Source organism: Chrysochloris asiatica, unplaced genomic scaffold, assembly GCF_000296735.1.
Source record: "Chrysochloris asiatica unplaced genomic scaffold, ChrAsi1.0 scaffold00198, whole genome shotgun sequence".
Classification (NCBI taxonomy): Eukaryota; Metazoa; Chordata; class Mammalia; order Afrosoricida; family Chrysochloridae; genus Chrysochloris; species Chrysochloris asiatica.
In genome coordinates, this window is record NW_006408716.1 from 4,233,104 (window position 1) to 4,240,993 (window position 7,890).

Consider the following 7,890-nt stretch of genomic DNA (forward strand, 5'->3'; position numbering starts at 1 on the left):
CAAGTGATTCCTTTCAGGAAAGGTCTGGCAATTTGTTTCTGAAATGTCATAAACCTGAATATCCTATGAAGCCCATTTCTACTCTCCAAACATGGGTTCGGCAGGAGTTGAAATCAACATGAAGGCAACATTCTTATTGTTTTAGTTTCTCTGTTGGTTTGTTTGGTACCTCAATGTTCTAGGGAAAAAATGACCCGAAATTCAAACCTATTTCATAGAGATACCCTTTATTTAGCCTTAAACAGGACAAAAGCATACCATCCAGATAAAGAAACCATGAACATGAGGCTGTGAGGATGTCCAAGTGATTCAAACCCATGAGGCAAATTATAGACCATCCTGTTGCTGTTGTTGTTAAATGCCAATCAAATTGGCAACTCATAGCGATCCTATGCACAATAGAGCAAAACACTGCACAGTCCTGTGCCAACCTCACAATCATTGCTATGTTTGAGCCAATTGCTGCTGCCACTGTGCCAGGCCATCTCGTTGGGGGTCTTCCTCTTTTTCACTGACCCGCTACTTTACCAAGCATGATGTCTTTCTCCAGGAACTGGTCCCTTCTGATAATATGTCCTAAGTATGAGAGACTAAGTCTGACCATCCTGGTTTTAAGGACCATTCTGTCTGTACTACTTTCCAACACACATTTCTTCATTCTTCTGGCAGTCCATGGTACTTTTAATATTCTCATCCAATACCATCATTCAAATGCGTCTATACTTCTATGATCTTCCTTAAAGTCTTCCTTATTCGTTGTCCATATTCTTCTGCGGTCTTTCTTATTCATTGTCTATTTGTGGACCATAGTGATGTTGGTTATGTGCTGTGGAGTCAATTCTGACCCATAGCGACCCTGTACAGGGTTTCCGAGGCTGTAAATCTTTACAGGAGCAGAAAGCCTCAGCTTTCTCCCATGGAACAGCTGGTAGTTTCGAACTGCTGACCTTGCGGTTCACAGCTCAATTCGAACCACAATTATGGACCATAGAAAACATTTTTAAAAACTTGTCACAAAATCCTGATTAATAGCAGGTTGATTCATCACTTTTGCAAGTGGGAGTACAGAAGCAGGCTAAGAAACCATGATTGGGATACCTACAAAATTATAGATTAGAAAAGTTTATAGGATTGTTTCTGGAGCTCATCGCCTACCTGCCCTCCTGGTGATTGAGGTATGACCCATGACCTTGCACTCCTGAGCCATATCTGCCATGCATCTATCAACCATTAAGGGCACAGCCCAGCCAAGCTACCTAAGGGCAAGACTGCCCCTCCCTGGATTGCACCAGAAGAATAGCATTCTACTACCAAACACATTCTGCCTGAGGACAAAGCTTATCCTTTTTCTTTTTCTTTTTTTTCCACTTTACTAGTTAATAGTCCTGGTTTGGCACTGTAGGATCAGCATTGGACTGCGAATCACAAGGCCAGCTGTTCAAACCTACTAGCTGCTCCTTGGAAATCTTATAACAGGTTGGAACCAACTCAACAAGAAGTTAATGGTCAGAAACCCATGCAGTACTGGTGTAGGATAACTTCTGCATCGCAAGATCTGTGGTTGAAATATACCAGCCACTCCTTGAAAACCCTATACAGGGTCACTATGAGTCAGAACCAACTTGATGGCACTTAGTAACAACAACAACAGTACTCAGGAATTCTGAAGTGGCACTGTAGGGTAAGCACTGAACCACAAGGTCGGTTTGAACCTTAAGATGGCAGTTCAGACCACTTAAGATGGCGGTCACTCCTCAGATACCCTGCACAGGGTCACTATAAGTCAGAACCTAATCAACAACATACAACAACAACAGTTAATAGTCAGGCGACTCCGTGTGGTGGTGTAGGATCACTGCTAACTACCAAGGTTGGTGGTTCAAACCCTATACAGGGTCAATATGACTCAGAACGGACTCAAGGGCACTTAATAACAAAAAGTATTAGAATGAACTCTACTGGAAGTTTCATTGATGTTAAGACTCAACATGAAATTAGAGCTCCCACTGTAAACTCCAGCCTTCCACAAACCATGTATTCAGTCTTACAGGACATATGTCTCTTCAACTTCTCAGGTGATCAGGATTAGGGAGTTATTTCTAGAAATTTACCTGCCTTAGACATCTCTCTATTTCCTCCTCCCTCTGCCTGCCCCTGAGTTCTCTTGAGATGGACATCTGATATCTCTAAATGGCAGGCTGAAAAATGGAATAAAAGTATGGCATAATCCTATGATTATGGACCCATTTTCAAATGAGTTATTAAAGAATAAAGATTACAGTGGAATTAAGGATTAAGGTAGCCCCACATTACTAGAGGGTGTAATTGAAGACACTACACTTAGTTTTCCTTGGTGGCATGGTTTGACTTCATTTCATAGACTGCTTTGGACACACCCCCAGTACATGGGACCTTGGACCCATCACCTGACCTGATTCACCAGCTTCGTGCATCAACATCCTGTCATCTGACTTGCCTGCTGATTAGGATTCCTCAACTCCTGAGACTATGTGGGTGAGCAGATTCCTCCAGAATGATCTCTGAACTACACATTTGGGACTTGCAAACCTCCACAGTTATTTGAACCATTTCTCTAGACAAATGTAAATTTGTGAGATGCTGTAGCATGTCGCAGAACTCTGAAACTTGAAGGGAGGAAGGAGTGGTAATTACTATTAAAGACTGGAGTGGTATAACATGCCAGAAAAGTCAAACTGTCGGGATATCTCTGACCTCCAACTCGTAGGGATCAGACTTTCTAAAAGAAATTATTCATTATTCTAAGAGAAATGTATCATTATTCTGCAAGTACATTTCCAGTTTTGCTAGCACCACTTGTTAAAGTGATTATCTCTTTCTCATTTAAAGTGTTTTAGCCCTTTCTGAATAGATTTACTTCTGGATTCTCAATTCTGCTTCATTAATCTATGTGTTTTTCATTGTATCAATACCAAGCTGCTTTGACCACTGTGACTATGTAGTAGATTTTGAGATCAGAGAGTGAGAGGCGTCCTATTTTGTCCATTTCTTTTAGTAATGCTTTGCTTACCTGGCTCGCTTTCCTTTCCATATAAAGTAAGTGATCATGTTTTCCATCTGTTTAAAAAATAATGTTGGAATATGGATTGGCATTGAACTTTATCTACAGATTTCTTTGAGTAGTGTGGATATTTTCACTATGTTGCCTTCCTATCCATGAGCATAGTATAGTCTTCCAATTTGTTCTCTTTTGGTTTCTTGTAATAGTATTTTTTTCCATTTTATTTGTATAGGCTTATTGTTTATCATGTTAAATTTATTCATAAACATTTCATATTTTACATTGCTATTGCAAATAGAATCTTGGTATGATGTGGTGCTGTGGGTTAATGCACTGGATGGCAAAGTAGGTTTGTACCACAAGGTTGGCAGTTGAAGCTCACCAGTCACTCCTTGGAAACCCTATACAGGGTCACTACGAGTCAGAACCAACTTGATGACACTTAATAACAACAATAATTGCAAGGTGTATTATTTTCCTGATTTCTTTCCCAGAGCTTTCTTTATTAGTGTAACGAAATCTAACTTTTGCAAACTGAACTTGTATGCTGCCACTTTTTTCTATGAGTTCTAGTACTTTTCTTGTCAAGTCTTTGGGATTTTCTATGTATAAGAGCATATGCAAAAAAAAAGAGCATATGCAATTTTTCTAGTTGTTTTTTTAATCACTGATATCTCCCTTTGTGTGGACTGGGGGTGGGGAATGTTGGGTCAGATATCATTACAACTCTCCAACAAAGCCCATACTGGCTACTATTGCACTGAAAGTCAATGCTGGGTAATAGAAGCACTCTGGTACTAAGGGTGAGCAGACGTAGGGAATCATATGTTTTTGGAAGATAGCACAGGAGGGTCACAAGTGGGAGAAAACTTCACCTTGTGGCTTTTATATTACACCAAAAATAGCAATTCCACAGAGTGGGAAGAACGTTCACAGAATGTCACCCTCTTGACCAATGTAGCTTACTCTCTGAAGACTATTTGGGCACTTGGGATGAACTGGTGACTCTAAGTGTGCAGGCACAATGTATCTGGAAATTTTAGCCACCAGGATAATACAAACTCATCTTATCTCCATCACCCAACAACAGAGACAAGAATAAAGGGGAAATACCCTTCCAGACTTTCTAAAGAAAAGATTCTGGAAGGGTATTGCCCCTTTATTCTTGTGTTTGAGTGTCTAATATACTGGAAACAGACCATACCCGCCCCCCCCAAGGAAACACCCTTTCGATTGATTGCCTTCTCATAGCAGACCTCATGACAGAGTTAATAACATTGCATTTTTTCTCATTATGGTGATAACTACATCTCAACTACCAAACCACTAAGAATCTTGGCCCAGTCACGTTAGCACAAAACCTTATCTATCATAGCTCACAGTCACCCAAGGAACAAATCTGCATTCCATTGGCCCAATTGCTGTCCCTTCAACATGCCCCTCCCAGGGCCCTTGTGTATGTTTCCACATATTCAATGATTATCCCCAGATAGTTGGTCTCCCTTAGATCTTCATGATCTCAATTTAAAGTCATATCTGGAAAACTCTTTTCTAAATAATCTCTCATAAATAATAGTGCTTTTATCCTTGATCTCCTTACCCCATTTTTGCCACCTTCATAGATATTACAAACACATTTATGTATTCATCTTTTTGTGGTCTTTTTTCCATAACAGATTGGAATCCATATTCCAGTGCTTTCTATGCCAATGCCTACAGTTGATCTATAAATGTGAGTAACCTTTACTGCCACCTTTTAATTTCTCAACCTTTTATACAAATATATATTCTTATTTCAGAAGATATGAGAATCAGAGTTGTGTTTTCAGAATTGTTGTTGTTGTGGTTAAGTTCTGTCGAATTTTTCCGACCCATAGCGACCCTCTACAGGGTTTCCAAGGAGTGGCTGGTGAGCTTGAACCGACAACCTTGTGTTTCATGGACATTGCAGTCCAGCACATTAACACACAGCGCCACGCCAGGACTCTATTTTCATAAAGGAGGGAGTCAAATCACCTCTTTTATGATAGGTAACACCCCACCTCTTGTCCATCCCTCATCAAAATGAAATGCTCTGTCCACTTCCTCCTTCATGTCTTTCCTGAATGCAAATTCCCAAGCTCTATAGCCATCTCAAGGAGCTCTGGTAGCATAGTTGTTACGAATTGGGCTGCGAACTGCAAGGTCAGCAGTTCGAAACTACCAGCCACTCCGCAGGAGAAAGATAAGGCTTTCTGCTCCCGTAAAGATTTACAGCGTCCGAAACCCTGTACAGGGTCGCTATAGGTCGGAACCGAATCAACGGCACTTAACAACAACAACATATCCATCTCATCTGCCTGCTTCATCTTTGAGCCTCCAGTTCCAGCTCACAGCAAGTGTCCAGAAGCAGCTGTAAGCGTTAAAGCCAGTGTCTGGTATTGTAAGTAAGTACCTTATAAGCTTTATGAGCCTTTGTAGAACTTGATATATAATAAATAATAATATACTACCAAATGATTCTTATATGACTGCTGCTATGATGGACCATTTAAAAGGAAGTAATAACCATGAGTGAAAGGAAAGGCAAACAAAGAAACGATCTGGTGTGCTGAACCTAAATATAAATCTAGGAACACAGAAGGATTCATCAGGGATTGAAATGTTTTGTTGACAAAGCCACGGGGATAAATAATAGGTCTGTTTAAATGTGCCTTTTGCTGTACAGTTTTCCAGAGCCATGCTTGAATACCTTTTTCTAGTCTTCACAGTCATATGAAAGTGGACAGACCGTGGTGGGGCTAGAGAAGAGTCCAGATTGACCCCTTGGCACAGCGTTTGTGACTTGAAGTGGTGGCTCAGAAGTAACATATCCCGTGAAGCTGGTTTCATTGGGATTCAGGCAGAATAGCAATCAGGAACACATAGCCAGACAATAATTGGATGCGTTGTAATAAAAGAGACCCTCATTGTTGTTTGGGCTCACATCTAGTGATCCTCTGTAACAGAGTCGAACCTATAAAGAGGTTGTAATCTTTATGGAAGTAGATTGCCAGCTCTTTGTCCTATGGAGTCACTGCTTGTGGAGTACCAGTGAGGCATAGCAACCCGACATAGGGTCTCCAAGGAGCAGCTGGTGGATGAGAATAGCTTGTCTTTGCAGCCAGTAGTCCAGTGCTTACCCTACAATGCCACACCAGAATTTCTTGGAGTCACTAGGTGGGTTCAACCACTAAACTTTTAGTTAGAAGTTAAGTTTCAAAAAAAATTGTGGAAAAATTACAGTCTTTTTTTATTTTTTAGCTTTTTATTATGAATTGAGTGAAGGTTTACAAAGCAGCTCATCTGTTTTACGTTCAGCAGATCATATACTTTGTATCATTACAATGATTCCAATCCCCTCCATGTACATACTGTTAACATTATTTACATCTATTCACTTTAACTCTTGCATTCTTCCCTGTGTCCCTCTACTTTAAACTTTCCTGTGCCAACCTCTCTCTTGGTGTATGTTGCCTGCCCCATCACCTATGTTAGAGTCCTGGTGTGGTGCTGTAGGACAAGCACTGGACTGCAAGATCAATTTGAACCACAAAGTCTGCAGTTCAAACTCACCACGCTCTCTTCAGAAACCCTCTATAGGGTCGCTATGACTCGGAAGAGGCTCGATGGCACTTAACAACAAAATATCGCCCATGTTAACAAAGGAGCTCTGGTAGCGTAGTGGTTACGAATTGGACTGTGAACCTTAAGGTCAGTGGTTCAAAACTACCAGACGCTCTGCGGGAGAAAGATGAGGCTTTATACTCCGGTAAAGATTTTACACCCTAGGAAACCCTGTACAGGGTCGCTATGGGTCAGAACCGACTCGACGGCACTTAAAATTCTGACCCATAGCGACCCTGTATAGGGTTTCCAAGGAGAAGCCGGTGAGCTTGAACCACCGACCTTGCAGTTCAAACAACTTTGCAGTCTGACACATTTGCCCACAGTGCCACACCAGGGCTAATTCCAACACCATCACTCCCCACCCCAGTAACCATCATATAATGTTTCTTTTATCAAGACAATCTTTTCTTAACTTTTTACAACAATAGTCTCATACAGTATTTGTCCATTTGTGACTGACTAACTTCATCAAGCACAATGTCCTCCAAGTTCATCCATGTTGTGAGGTGATTTTCAGATCTATTGTTATTTTCAACAATGCATATTATTCCATTGTGTGAATGTAACAAAATTTGTTGAACTGTTCTTCTGTTGATTGGCATTTATGTTGTCTCGATCTTTTTGATGTGTATCTTGTAGGTAGCATGTTAAAGAATCCTGTTTTCTTATCCATTCTGCTACTCTCTGTTTCTTGACTCCATTTACATTCAGCATAATGAATTATCTATAGGTATAAATTGATTTGCTGTCATTTTGCTGTATATATATATAGGCACTTCTGGTTTCTTTGTTCCACATAATTTTCTGCACTGAAATCATTTTGTTTGTAGGTTTTCTTTTCAGTTTCATTTCTGTTGTGTTCAAGGTTCAAAGTCACCAGCAGCTCCTCAGAAACCCTATACAGGGTCTCTATGAGTCAGAACTGACTCAACGACATTTAACAACAACAACAATGCTTACTAAATCTTTCTGACTTTCCTGTTTTTTATTTTGATGTGAAAGAATACTAATTTTCTCTGAGGTTATTCGGCAATTTATTTTTAAATTTCCCCGTTTAAACAGTCTGTCTAATCTTGAAATCTACTAGACTGCTTCAGCATTTGAAGTTCTGTATCTATACTACTCCCCTGTTTTTGCTTTGTAGTTGACTTTATTATAGCTCTGTTCCCAATTTTCAGTCTTGTAGATTTGCTTTATTTTGT